At 44.8% G+C, this 13,164-nt stretch overlaps 1 protein-coding gene across 7 annotated transcripts in view; it reads left to right on the top strand.

The window, feature by feature from the left end:
* The first annotated feature begins 6,861 nt into the window (after positions 1 to 6,861).
* The window catches only part of STAU1 (staufen double-stranded RNA binding protein 1), a 37,164-nt gene continuing 30,861 nt past the window's right edge, over positions 6,862 to 13,164 (top strand). For 6 of the 7 annotated variants that reach the window (XM_054081395.1, XM_054081396.1, XM_054081398.1 and 3 more), the window contains exons 1-2: positions 6,862 to 7,018; positions 12,610 to 12,676. The gene's annotated coding sequence lies outside the window, so the exon portion shown is untranslated. The remainder of the gene's footprint in view (positions 7,019 to 12,609; positions 12,677 to 13,164) is intronic. The other variant, XM_054081393.1, reaches the window with a different exon arrangement.

Genomic DNA, 13,164 nt, shown 5'->3' with positions numbered 1-13,164 from the left:
ACTGAGAGCAGGTATCGGTCTCCTAGTGAATTTTCAGTGATGCATTGAAACTGAAGCAATGATCTTAGAGTTAAACTTAACTCGGATGTTCTTCCTGTCTCCTCATAAATATACTGATGAGGTTTGGTAGCCTTGAATTCTAAGTGCATCAATTTACCTTATAGTTATGGCTGGTTTAAGTGAAATGTCTGAGCCTTACTGTGTTCTCAGGTGGCCTGGGCACCAGACTAGCAGACCATAGGTTTTTAGAGCACTGCTTCTGCAGGGATATAAATAAATCTAATTACAGAGACTGAAAAACTCCTGAGTAGGAGTGAGGTTTCAGACTTCTGTAATATTCAGTAATGTCATATGTGAAAGATTGTTGGGTTTTTTTTAGTTACTTGTCCACAGAAATTCTGCAGGTGACTTGAATCGGGACTGGGTTTTTGTAGCTAAGATGCCTGTTGAATCTCGGCCTTGTATCAAGAAAGTTAATGGATTTTACTGAGGGTGGACAGAATCAACTGAGTTTTGGTTCTTCCTTAGTATCTGTGGCTGCCATGTGAGAGTGCATGCCAGCTATATCTCTTAATATATAAAGAAATTAGTTGCTTGTTAGACAACAGATTTAAACTACTAAGTGCCTGAATGTAATAAGTGAGTCAGCATCAACAGATTTTCTTGAATCCGGTCTTTAATGCAGCGTTAAATCCTCTTTGTTCATAGATATGAAGCAAAAGCAGTTCTCAAGTGTGAAATAATAGTGGTGATGATGAAAAGCATCTGCCTTAATGCTGATGAGAGAGACTGTGATGTGTGTTACAAGTTTGCTGAAGCACCTTGCAGAATGAATTTCAGCAGACAGGCTGAAACCCACATGGGAGATGTGTGACATTTGCAAGGAACAAAATGCCTACCTCGAATGTCAATGTTAATTGAGCTGTGGTCATTCAAAACCTGCAAGACAAAGGGATACTCCAAACTCTGTCTGCTCTGCAGTTTTGTCTTTTTCCTTAGATAAAAGGGAGAACAATTCCACAGAGAACTTGCAGACTTGCAGAGAATTTTTTTCCTGTCAGCCTCAAAGAACGAAATTAAATTGGTACTGGTGGTCATGTACCAGTAATTTGATGCTCTACCTTTGCGTCTCCTCAAGCAGACAGCCAATTATGCATGTATGCCAGATAACCTCGTGGTGAAATACGGGGTTTCTATTAGACCATTGTAGTTTTGCAGTTCTAAGCAAGATTTCTTCAGGGGACAGGTTGCTGAGCTATGTAAATAAGTGAACAGATGTTTCTTATTGTACCAGTACCAGCCACAGATAGAACTGGACAGGATTTACAGCAACAAGTGAAGCAACAAGCGGCAGCCTAAGAAAAATTGGCTCTTCTGAATGGAAAATTATCAGTGAATCTTGACATTCACTGTCTTGCACTTACTGCAACGCGTGACTTTTTGTTGTTGGACAGACATTCCATGTGAATAAGTGCCTGAGTGACTTCAAAAAATACTAGTGGCATACTTGTCATTTAGTTCACTCAGAGTTGAGTAACTTAGACTTTGTAGACATGGCTGTGGCTGTGGCACTGTTAGTGCTGACATATTCTGCAGATTTCATAAGGCATGCAAGCATTCCTGTAGAGCACTTACCCTTTCAGGGAAATGAACTTTTCAAGTGTAGTGCAGGCAAGCAGACGGATCTCTGCTCCAGAGTACAGGCAAAAGTTATCAGCAGTGCCCTCACCTTCACTTAGGTGGAGACCTTATCACCACTCCTGTTCTCAAAACTCATGAGGCAATACGATGTTCCAACTATGTTTATCTGTTAATTTTAGTGGAAACTGAAGCAAGGAATGTCATAAGAGTTTTTGCAAGATAGTTGAATTTCTCTAGGCCACCCTTAGGAGTATTCCTTGTTAAACAGTTAGGCAAATGCCAGATTCTTTAGACAGTTGGAAACACCTGGTATCAATGGATCTTCTGAGGGCATCAAATTAACTCCTCCTGTCACCTCAGATTCTCTTATGAAATACTTCTGAAAATAAGTAGCCAGTTCTCCCTTGCGTCTACTAATGTTAAAAGATTATTCAGATTCCAGGGTAAAAAGATTGTTTGCTCCATTTTCAGCTTGAAATGGGCAAAGGGATGCCTGTATTGGAATGTTTTGAAACTGCAGAACTCTGATCTGCTCTTTGGAGCCTACTGATTGACTTGTAGTTGTCAGCTTCTAAATAATATTCTGAGGCTTTTGTAGCAGAAGAAATACATTATTGTTGGTTTAAGGGGGGTGGGAAAGCCCCAAACAACCGCACCCTCAAGACCTGGACACGTTCTTCTTTTCTTGGGTTGTGAATAGGCCAGATACTGCCAGCATCCCCACAATGTTGGCAGTGCATACTATAGTGAAGTTTTAGCACATCTTTATATGAAGAAATAGAGAACTAAGATAAAAGTCATCTTCTCAGTGAGACGGATTTTCTTTGTAAAAATTCTCTGATCAGGCCAGAGCTTGTTCGTTCTCGCAGCTAACTTCTGCTTTCAGAAAACTTGATTATCTTTAGGCTCTCAGTAGCTTGCTTGAATGTGCCTTCAGTGAGGCTGCACGTCTTTGATTCTTGCATGTCCTTTTGTACTCATTCCGTGACTTTTCCACGAGAACAGCTTTCGTGAGAGCTGTAATATCGTCAAGAAGGGGTTGTCCAGATGAAAGGTGCGAGAGCATGTCTTTGTACTCACCAGCACAAGTTAACCATAATGCATCCTGTGAGATTGTGGCTTGGAGCTGGTCACAGTGATCTGTTTGTTCGCAGTTCTTCACCCTTCCCTGCAGTTCACTCTTTCTTGTACAGAACAGCTTTAGCATTCAGTGAGCTTCCCTTTACCAGTCCCAAATCTCTTTGCTTCAGTCTGTCAAAAGCACTGCTAAAATGCTGGTGAATCCCTTGGAAAACTTTGATAGAACTTTGGGAGAAGTTTGCAGCGCAGCATCTGTACACCTGCCCGAGCTTGGACAGTGAAAACAGCTCAGCTGTAGCAGTGTGGAGGCGTGGGCATCCAGCTGTAGTGGCAGAGTCAGTTGTCGCATGTGACAAACAGCTGCCTCTGCCAGACTGTACCTGGTGTTCCTGGAGACCTCTGGATGCAGCTGTACCCTGTGGTCCAGAGCAGCTGGCTGCTTTCCTTGTCCCAAAGCTGGCCAATGTAAAACCTTCACTGTTGTCTTAAAACTTCTTAATCCTTTCTTATAGAAAAATATTTCTTAACACCTATTACCCGTGCGTTCCATCAACAAAAAACAAGGGTGAGAAGAGTCACACATACTCTTTTAGCCCTTGGCAGAATTGTCACAAAGACATTTTCTTCCATTTCTGGTGTTTGCTTTTGAAATTGTGAGGATGTTAACTGACAAAGATATGCTCCAGGCATGACTTCTCTGTGCAAATTTATATCTAGCTAGCTGGCTATGAGAAAGCAGGCGAAATGCTTTATTTTCCCTTGGCTTTCGACCCTGACTTATTTAAATGAAATCGTTATTGCCTTTAATATAATTTAGAGGAAATTTGAGGTGTTCCTGGGCAATGTGGGCTAAATAGTAGGTAACAGTACATAAAAAGCTCAGTGACTGCTGTTGACGGTGAGTGGCAAAGCAACTATAGGCTTAAAAATTTTCTCTCAAAATAATAATACTCTAATTCACGTGAAGTCAAAGTTTATGCTTAAACTGTATTGGACTTACTGTATTGTATTCAAGATGAGAGTAGAAGAAAATAATAATAAGGTAATAAGTCTTAGTAGAAAGTAAAAGATATTTTATTACGAATGAGTAAGGTCAGAAAAGCAGAGTAAAGGGGGTTTAGCACAGCTAGTTCATATATTTAGCTTCCTAGTAAAAGTTCAAAGCTGTGAAGATAAATTCACACGTTCCTTTTTGTGCCTGATAGAAGGGGTATTTTGAAGCAAATATTTAACAAAAAATATATGAATAACAAATATCAGATTTCTTCATGAACATCTGAAAATACCATAATTACAGTGCTGCTTCCTCCATAAAACAAAATGAAAGCTTCAAATACTGTACAAATTATTACCTAGAAATAGGTCTCTATCCTTGTTTAAGCTGCTGCGTAAAGAAGAGCGGAAAGTCTTTTGAAACATTTTTTTAATAATTAATCATCATACACATACTAGAGGAGTAAATATCCTTTGGATAAAAGGACAACCGTGTTGGATATTTGAGGTGGTGTGCCAAGTGTTCCTTGGACTTTTGAATTATATATGTATTTCTTTAAATTATGTTCAACTTCATAATCTGACTGCGGATACTTTTTGTCCCAATCGTGCAGATTTTACACTTATCCAGACATTCACAATATCCTGGAAAAAAGAGAACATAAACCTGAATTTTTAATGTAACTCAGTCTGTGGAAAAGAAAAAGATAGCTTTGCAATTCCCTGTCTCCACCTAACTTTCTACAAAAGAACTGCACGAATGTTGTTTCTGTTAGAGACAACATTGAGCCTTGCAGTAACCATTACACAACAGTTGAAATTTCATTTCCTTCTGAAATATAACTGTTGTTGCTGGCTTGGAGTAATTAAAGCATCTAACAGCACGTATTATTATGCAACAGACCACAAGAACTTACGAATAGGTGTTTAAATGTGATATGGGATATATATCTATATACTTATATTCTGGAGAATGTCTTTAAAATGCTATATTGTCAATTGGTTTCAAGTGTATGATGTATTTTCTTTATGGTACCTTTGGAATCCATATCAGTATTAAATACAGAAATGGATATGGAACTTCAGGTATATTAGTTTTTATTTCTAATTTGGTTTTGCTGAGATGTTGTAGCTGTGATTTTCCCCGCTAAATACAGAGGCTTTTGCGTTGCCGTGTATTTGGTTGGTAAATGTGGGCTGGGTGCCACGGTTTTCACTGAACAATGGCAGAAATTACTGACTTGCAATTTATTGATGCCATAGGGTTTAAATGCAACCTTGTAACTTAAAATGTATTTTTTCCTAGTAAGAAAGATAAAATATTTCTAAAACAAAAGGTTCTTGCAGTATCTTTTTCTGATAGAATAGACTGATCTCTTTTAGCCCGACTGGGGACCATTTAACATCATCCTGTTGTTTTGCTAGCTTCTATGCTAGCACGGATTTGTCATAAAAACCAGTCGTGTTGCTTTAAGAAGCAGTACAGGTTAGGAAGTGTGTTCTCTTTAAAATACTTAATGATACTTAACTTTAAAATTAATGATGGCATTTGCTTAAATCTCATAGGGCATTTTGATGGCTACAGAAACCCAGGAAGGGAACTTTACCCTGGCTCAGGAGTGAACTGGAGGCTGCACGCTGCTGCTTAAGTAGTTCCCACTCTTCTCTCAAGAGCTGCGGTGTCTGGAGCAGCACAACAGTGCTTAAAGGCTCCATTTGTACAACAAATCTAAAATGACGAGAAATCATAGACCAGTATAATGCTGACATGCTGGAATTTTTCCCTTTGCAGTGCGAAATCCACCTGTACCTCAGTTTTAGACTCGGCTAATGCACATGGATTCACTCCAGGTGAATTTTGAGTCCAGCAAAGCCAGCCATGAAGTGTCAGAGTGCTGTGGTGAGGGCAGCAATTCCTCAGGGACCTTCGGGAATTGGGCTGAGGAGAGCCACACACAAGGACCAAGCAGGTGTTTGCATGCCTTTTACAGACACATTTCCACTCCGAATGGATCAGAAGATGGAACTGAGGTGTTCCCATCTAGGTGAAACAGCATCAAACTGGGAGAATCATAGAGCAGTTTGGGTTGAAGGGACCTTAAAGCCCATCCAGTTCCACCCCCTGCCACGGGCAGGGACAACTCCCACTGGCTCAGGCTGCCCAAGGCCCATCCAACCTGGCCTGTAACACCTCCAGGGATGGGGCAGCCACAGCTTGCCTGGGAAACCTGTGCCAGTGCCTCACCACTCTCATGGTGAAGAAATTCCTCCTTATGTGTAGTCTCAATCCGCCCCTCTCCAGTTCATACCCATTGCCCCTCGTCCTATCACCACAAGCCTTTATGAACAGCCCCTCTCCAACTTTCTCGTAGCCCCTTCGGGCACTGGAAGGTCCCTATAAGGTCTCCTCAGAGCCTTCTCTTCTCCAGGCTGAACAACCCCAACTCTCTCAGCCTGTCCTGGAACGGGAGGTGCTCCAGCCCTCGGATCATCATGTAGCCTCCTCTGGACCCGTTCCAACAGCTCCATCCCATTCTTAGGTTGAGGATTCCAGAACTGGACACAATACTCCAGATGAGGTCTCACAAGAGAGGAACAGAGGGGCAGGATCCCCTCCCTCCCTGCTGGCCACGCATCTTTTTCAGGACACGGTTGGTTTCTGCGCTGTGAGCGCACGTTGTGGCTCCTGTCGAGCTTCTCCCCAGCACCCCGAGTCCTCCTCCTCAGGCTGCTCTCAATCACATCATCCCCACCCTGTACTGAAATTGGGGATTGCCCCGACCCAGGTGCAGGACCTTGCCCTTGTTGAACCTCAGGAGGTTCTCCCGGGCCCGCTTTCCAGGCTGTGCTGGAGAAGAGAACCCGAACAGAAGTGAATCCCCGAGCGGGGTTGGCCGCGCAAAAGGAAAGGCCCGCTGCCCCCCCGCCGCCGCCATCTTGGCGAGTGCCGCGCGGGGCTCACCGGGAGCTGTAGTCCCCCCGCCCCGAGGGGGGCGCTGCGCTGCCGCAGAGCACGCCGGGAGTTGTAGTCATCGAGCGGCCAGGGCGCTCCGCGCTCCCATTGGCTGGTCGCGAGCGGGGGGCGGTGCCCGCGGGGGGCTCGGGCGCTGCCGATTGACTGCTCTCCCGCCCCGCCTCGCGGCGCGGTTACGTCACTTCCTCCCCGGCCGGAGCTGGCCCCACTCATTCTCTTTAGTGTTTGCCCTGTGCCCGCCGCCTCCCTCCGCCGCCGCGGCGCCCCCGGCCCATGGACTGAGCCGCCCGCTGGCCCGCACCGCCCGCCGGCCCGGGAGCCGCAGCCCAGGTGAGGGGGGCGGCGGCGGGGCCTGCCGGGGCTCTGGGGAGGGGGCGGCCCCGCGCCGGCCTGGCCCGCACTCCCCCCCCGACGCTCCGCCCCCCCCACCCCCCGCCAGGCCCGGCTCACGGGGTGGGGGGGGGCAGCCTCGTCCCCACCGCCCGGAGCAGCGAGGACGGGGGGCAGCCTCGTCCCCACCGCCCGGGGCAGGGGAGGCAGTCCCAGCCTTGTCCCCGCTGCCCGGAGTGGGGTGAGACACCCCAGCCTTGTCCCCGGCGGGGAGGAGGGGGGCGGCCTTGTCCCCACCGCCCAGAGGAGGGGGGACAGCCCCAGCCCTGCCCTCACCTCCCGGAGCGGGGCCCGCCCCTGCCGAGCCCCTCCGGGGCCCCTGCCCGCCCTCCCTGCCAGGCGGGGCCGGTGGCAGCACCCCCGGTGCCCCCGCAGGTGATGCAGCGGATCCTTCGCTGCCCGGAGCCCCGCTCCAGCTGGGAATGGGACAGGGGTGGCTCCCGAGCCCCTTGGGGAACAGGGTTGGTGGCCGCGCAGCTGGTGTCGGCTCTCCCAGCGCCCTGGAGAAAGAGGGTGCAGCCATCCTGCTGCTCCGGGTTGCAGGTGACAGGAGTCACAGGATTCTGCAGAGCCTGAGGAGCACATCCTCTGGGCAGCAGAACTCACGGGACTGAGCTGCGCTTGTCTCACTGTTCCGATAAAAGCTGCGGATACGGTGACAGCAGCGGGAGATCCTTCCCCCCCCTCCTCCTGGTACAGGTTACAGTGCAAACACCCAGACAGCTGGCAGTGGCAGCGTTCGCTTTCCTTCTGAACACGGCCATCACCGCACGTTCTCCTCATTGCTCACTGGTTTGCAGCCAGCCCTGCGCCAGGCTCACTTTTTGCTGGTTTTGATCATCGCGGTAGTTTTTCAGGAGATGCAACAGCAACAAGTTAAATCTTTGCTCTGCTTCCATCTGTTTTAGAGGTTACACAGAGTTCGATTGTTTAGGTTGCCCATCTAGGTGATACTGTAGCTGGTCATGTTGACAGCCCTTCTTTCTCATTTATTCATCTGTTGGGTGTTTTTGTCATTGATTTTCTGGCAGGTTTAAGGCAAACCTGGGAGGAAAATCATTTGGAATGTAAATGAGGCCTAGGTGTCTGCATAGCAGTGAAATAAAATGCCTGAATGAAGCTCTTTGTCTGCTCTTGGAATAGTATATTTATAAAATCTTTCTTCTAACTGGACCATGCAAGTAGGCTGTGTAGTTCCCTTGCTCGAACTGGCAGAGATGTATCTTTTTAAAATATGATAGAACATCAAACTTGAGTTTTAATGATGCAGCTATAGCTATGATGTAATAAAGTGATCTCTGATTTGTCTGTTGATCATCTGATACATAGAACAAACTTGTATGTTCAGACTTTTACAGGGAGATTAGCTGGATATCTGTCACATCTTGATGAAAATTTGAAGAGCCAGTGGCTTGGGGTTTTTTTTTACTATATTTTCTGTTTTCTGATGTTGGATCAGAATCTCATTTCAAAACTCTCCTTACAGGATGTATGCAAGATGCACTTACATTTTTATTATTATTTGAACCAGTCTCTCTTTATTTGTTTGAAATTTTTCATAACATTTATCATTACTCATTTGTTCATTATCAGTACCAGTCACTATTAGGTACTTTGCAGCAGAATTACAGTATTTATAGGTTGAAGTAAATTAGGGGTGATGTAACTGTACAAAGTCAGAACTGCCCTGTGCTTTTCAGATCTTCCTCAAGAACAGCAACTTTATTCTGAAAACATATGAACTTTCAAAAATTTTTTTCTCGATTGCTTTGCCTCGGATCTGTGCCAGGGAGTTGATTGTTTTAGTAGAGTTATTGAGAGTGCAGTTGGAACAATAGAAGAGATCTGTGCCCTGATTACCACGTTAACTGCAGTCCGTGTCAGTGAGCTTTTTTGACCTGTTCTAGTGCAGGGAAAAAAAATTAATTGAATATTTTGCTATGGTACTAATTCAGCCAGAAGGAAGCATTTAAACATTTATTTGTGATTGACTTGTCACTTTCTGGTTTGTTATTTTGCATTATGTTTGCAGCTGTCTGGTTGATGTGCACCTCTGCCTGTTCCCTCTTTTCCTACAGATTTCACTTTCAAATTCTAGCTTTTCATCACCTGCTCTTCATTAATCTTAGCTCCTGAACTAATTTGCTTAATTAGCATTTCTGGCCTTGAAAATGCATCTCACCAGTACTCAAAAAGAGCATCGCCTTTTTCTGCAGTGAATGTTGCCTTTGAGGTGTACCTTCTCTTGCCCAAGTACGGTAGAAAAAAGTTTATCTCAGAAGAAATCATTCAGTGAGTGGTTTGCATTTTGTGTAAATAGCTTTAAGTCTGTAAAATGTGTAGTGTTTTTAAAATCTGGATTGGTAGTGAATATTTATTTAGACTTTCTAGTTATAAATAGACAGATGTTCTTAAACACTCTTGCAGCAGTCACACCCTTCAGAATGTTCTGCTGTGTGTTACAAAACTACCACAGATGCAGGGTTTTCAAAGGTACGTCAGGAAACGACCCATCCCACAAACCTCCTAGGATTTGTGGAAGTTTGTTCTTTGTGCTCCAAAATGGTGGAGTGGAGGACGAAAGGGACTCATCCTCCACTTCTGTGTTACTTAAAACCTCTTCAGAGAAAGGGAGGAGAGAGGGAGTCTTTCTAGCCTGTGTTTTGTCTGTGTAGTGACTGCACTGTAATATTGCCCAGTCTGAGAATGTTGTTGAACAGGGGAGCAGGGGGTTGGAACTGGATGATCTTTAAGGTCCCTTCCAACCCAAACTGTTGTGATTCTATGTGTTTGGGCGCTCGGTGTCCTGTCAGACAGCCCAACACATCGTCCTGTGCAGCAGAGTCCCGTTACTGCCACGCTGCGCTTTGAGCTGGATGAGGGCTGGTTGGCGTTGAGTGGCAATGGAGCTATGGGCGTGTAAGAACTCAGGTGACGGAGGGGTTAGTGAGTAAACGTGTGTTCCACAGCTCACTTGGGTGATTCAGTTTGGCCTTGCCTGCACCTCGGATACCTACATCCTTCTGGAGGGACAGGGTGAACTACAGTAAATGAATTTGCCTCCTTTGAGAACAGAGTTAGTGTTGATAAGGAGTAACTAATCTTCTTTGCTCTTTGGCAGAAGGGGCAGTAACTGCTCAGATGCGCTGAGTTATGAAGCATCGGCTTTTCAGAATTAATGCTTAATTTAAAGCCTGGTTTCCTGTAACAAAAACTTTTTCTTGGATAGTATGTATGACGTTATTTTTAGTAGGTGACATCAAGAAGTCCTTGTAATTTGAATCTTGATGGGTTTTGTCTGCTATGTGTTCTGTTTCTCGTTCTCCTCTCTCCTTGTTCCGTACAAAGCCCTCCCTGCCAGCTGCTGGGGGTCATGAATGAATGCAAAGGAAGTTTGAGTGGCACATGCATGCAAGTTTGTAACTTTTGGCCCTCTGAAGGTGTGCATCCTAAGGAATAGGGCACCTTTCCATCTTCTGATCCTGACGATGAATCAAACCTATTTATTTAAGGATTTAGCCTCTCTTGTATTTCCAAGTGGTTTAGCAGAGTTCAGAGCAAGTCTGCACCAGGACCCATGTGATCCTCCTTTTTGCCTAACCTGTTGTTTAACAACAAGGCCGTTGTCTGCCTCAGATAAGAGATGGAAATGTGCCTTTATAGTCAGGCACACACAAGTATGTTCCCGGTTATGGGGATCCGGGCTGGGAGGACTCAAGGGAGTGGAGGAGTCCGTCCCTCTGCCGTGTCGGGTATGCCTGCCTCAGTCTGAGCGGGTGTTTATCAATTACTGAAAGTTTACCAGCACTGAAGTTGCCTCTGTCACCCACAGCAGTGTAGTTCATTGTCACCATTACTGTCAGAAAGTGTTTTCTTGATGCACTTTTAAGCCTCTCGCCTCTGGTTCTGTCACTTTAAACGTGAAGAGCAGATTGCTCCTTTCCACTCCAAAACCCTTTTATGTACTTGCAGACTCCTGGTTGTCAGGCCCCGGCCAGCCCTCTCCTCTCCAGCATATACAAGCCCAAATCCTGTAGTGTTTTTCTGACAGCTTACATTTTTCTCAAGCTGAATGTTTTGTGCTTTTCAAACTTTGTTTTTGTTAACTGGATCCAGATCTGTCTTGAAGTCTGATGCCCAGTTGTGGGTGCAGTGCCCTGGCGGAGGGCTCGGTGGCACAGAGTGCAGAGTAGAGGACTACTGCAGGTTCTTCTCTGTCTGTTTTCCCGTTTCTACCTCTCTGTGTGGTGATGGCTTTTTCTGAAGGAGCCTGTCACTATTGCCATGTGTTGGGTAGTGATGTTCTATTGGTTCTAACTCTTCTCCGGCTCTCCTGGTGTCAGTTGGTGTTTTTTCTGCCATGTGTTTGATCCACAGATGGTTCCTGCTCAGCACCTCACACCTGCAGAGCTCAAGTGACGGCTTGTGGAGCCTGATCAGACCAGCAGACATGGCTGGAGAAAATTCAGTTGTCTTTATACAGCTTGGGTTTGGTCCCACCTGGGAGGGTCATCCATTTCCTTGTTTGCCTTGTGCTTAATTAAGCCTCCAGAAAAACTTCTAGAAGAAAAGGTGAAGGGATAGGCCTGTAATTCTCTTGTCTCCCTTCTGTACTCTCCAGTTAAAAACCCACGCATGGTCTGCCTCTTTTCAGTCTGTGTTCTCATCCCTTTCTGCAGGACTCCTGTAAGATAATCAGTTCTAGCTCTGAGGTTCGTTGTAGGACTTTGAAATGTCTGAAGTAAATTCAAGAGGTCGTTTATCTCTGTCCCCTTCTAACCTTAATCAAGATTGAGATCTCACCCATTTTGTTGCTGGTAGTAATGTTGCCAGCATCCGTGCGCAGTTCGCTTTACTCATGGAAAAGAAGGATTAAACACTTTGTGCTATATTTTTAAGCAGAAGAAAATACTTTTTGATTTCTATTTAGAGCAGTCCATGCAGTGCTGGGTTTCGTATTCAGTACTGAAATGCTTTTATTCTAAAATGGCTATACTTAGGTTGATTTGTTTATGTGTTTATGAATGAAATCATCAGACTGGAAATGTAGCCAAAAGGTAAAATTTATATCAGATTTTTGCAGTTTATAGCTGCCAGTTTCTCAGGTTAGAGGCTTGTGTCTGGTTTGGCTTTGTGAAATACGGTCTGGGTCTAATTTCGGTAGCCGATTGCTAGGGCTGTTAGGAAGAAGGTGACTGTCCGCAGAGCTGGAAGCCTTACTGGGAAGGAAAATTTACAAGTGCCTTACAGTCCTGTGAAGAGCTTTATTGTGAGATTGCACTGTTTGTGTAAGAAACATCGCTTGGGTTTGGGGAATGGGTAAGGAAAGAAGATTCTTGGGGCAGGTTGGAATTTCTGCTTGGAAAAATATTGCTCCTTCGAGCAGTCTGTCAGTGAGAATTTACTGGCCATGGAAATTCTTGCCATCCACACGGATGAGACAGACTCAATACAGTGGTGAGACGTTTACTGCAAAAGATCTGTCTGTAGCTTTAGGAAGCAAAATGCTAACTCTCTGTTTTTCCTTTTAGGCATTGTCCATCATAAATATCTTATTCAGAACTAAGCCCAAATCTTCACTCTCTGGATCTCCTAAAGGTACAGGAAACTTACTTAAACCATTAAAAGTTTCTTACCTTTTATTTGCGTCATATTAAAGAAACCACAAGTTGTGATAAACCATGGTTATCCACAGGAAGAGTCTGTTTTTTGTTTGATCCTCGGGCTTCTATCTGCAATACTTCTGAGAATTATGACACAAAAAAGCCCCAAGAGAACTTTTATCTGAAAATGCTACATTCTTTCTTTTTATAGGAATATTTTTATTTATTTTTGGCTGAGGGGACTGAGACCACATTCACATCTTTGTGTGTTTCTTTGCTTGCTTTTTGGTTCCTTAATGACTTCTAGAGTTTGCATTTAAATGTATTAAAAATTTCTGGGATTACTCCCGGTATTGACACATAAAAAGAAAATAAAAATCTAGAAACTGGAGTGGGAAACAGTGTTCTGACATCTGAAAATCCACATCTCTAAGCTTGTTACTGTCCGTAGATCACTGAATTGTTTGATGACAGCTGTTACCA

The sequence above is a fragment of the Cuculus canorus genome, chromosome 16, assembly GCF_017976375.1.
Source record: "Cuculus canorus isolate bCucCan1 chromosome 16, bCucCan1.pri, whole genome shotgun sequence".
Classification (NCBI taxonomy): Eukaryota; Metazoa; Chordata; class Aves; order Cuculiformes; family Cuculidae; genus Cuculus; species Cuculus canorus.
The sequence above is the reverse complement of the archived record's forward strand: the minus strand, read 5'-3'. Positions and strand labels throughout refer to the sequence as shown.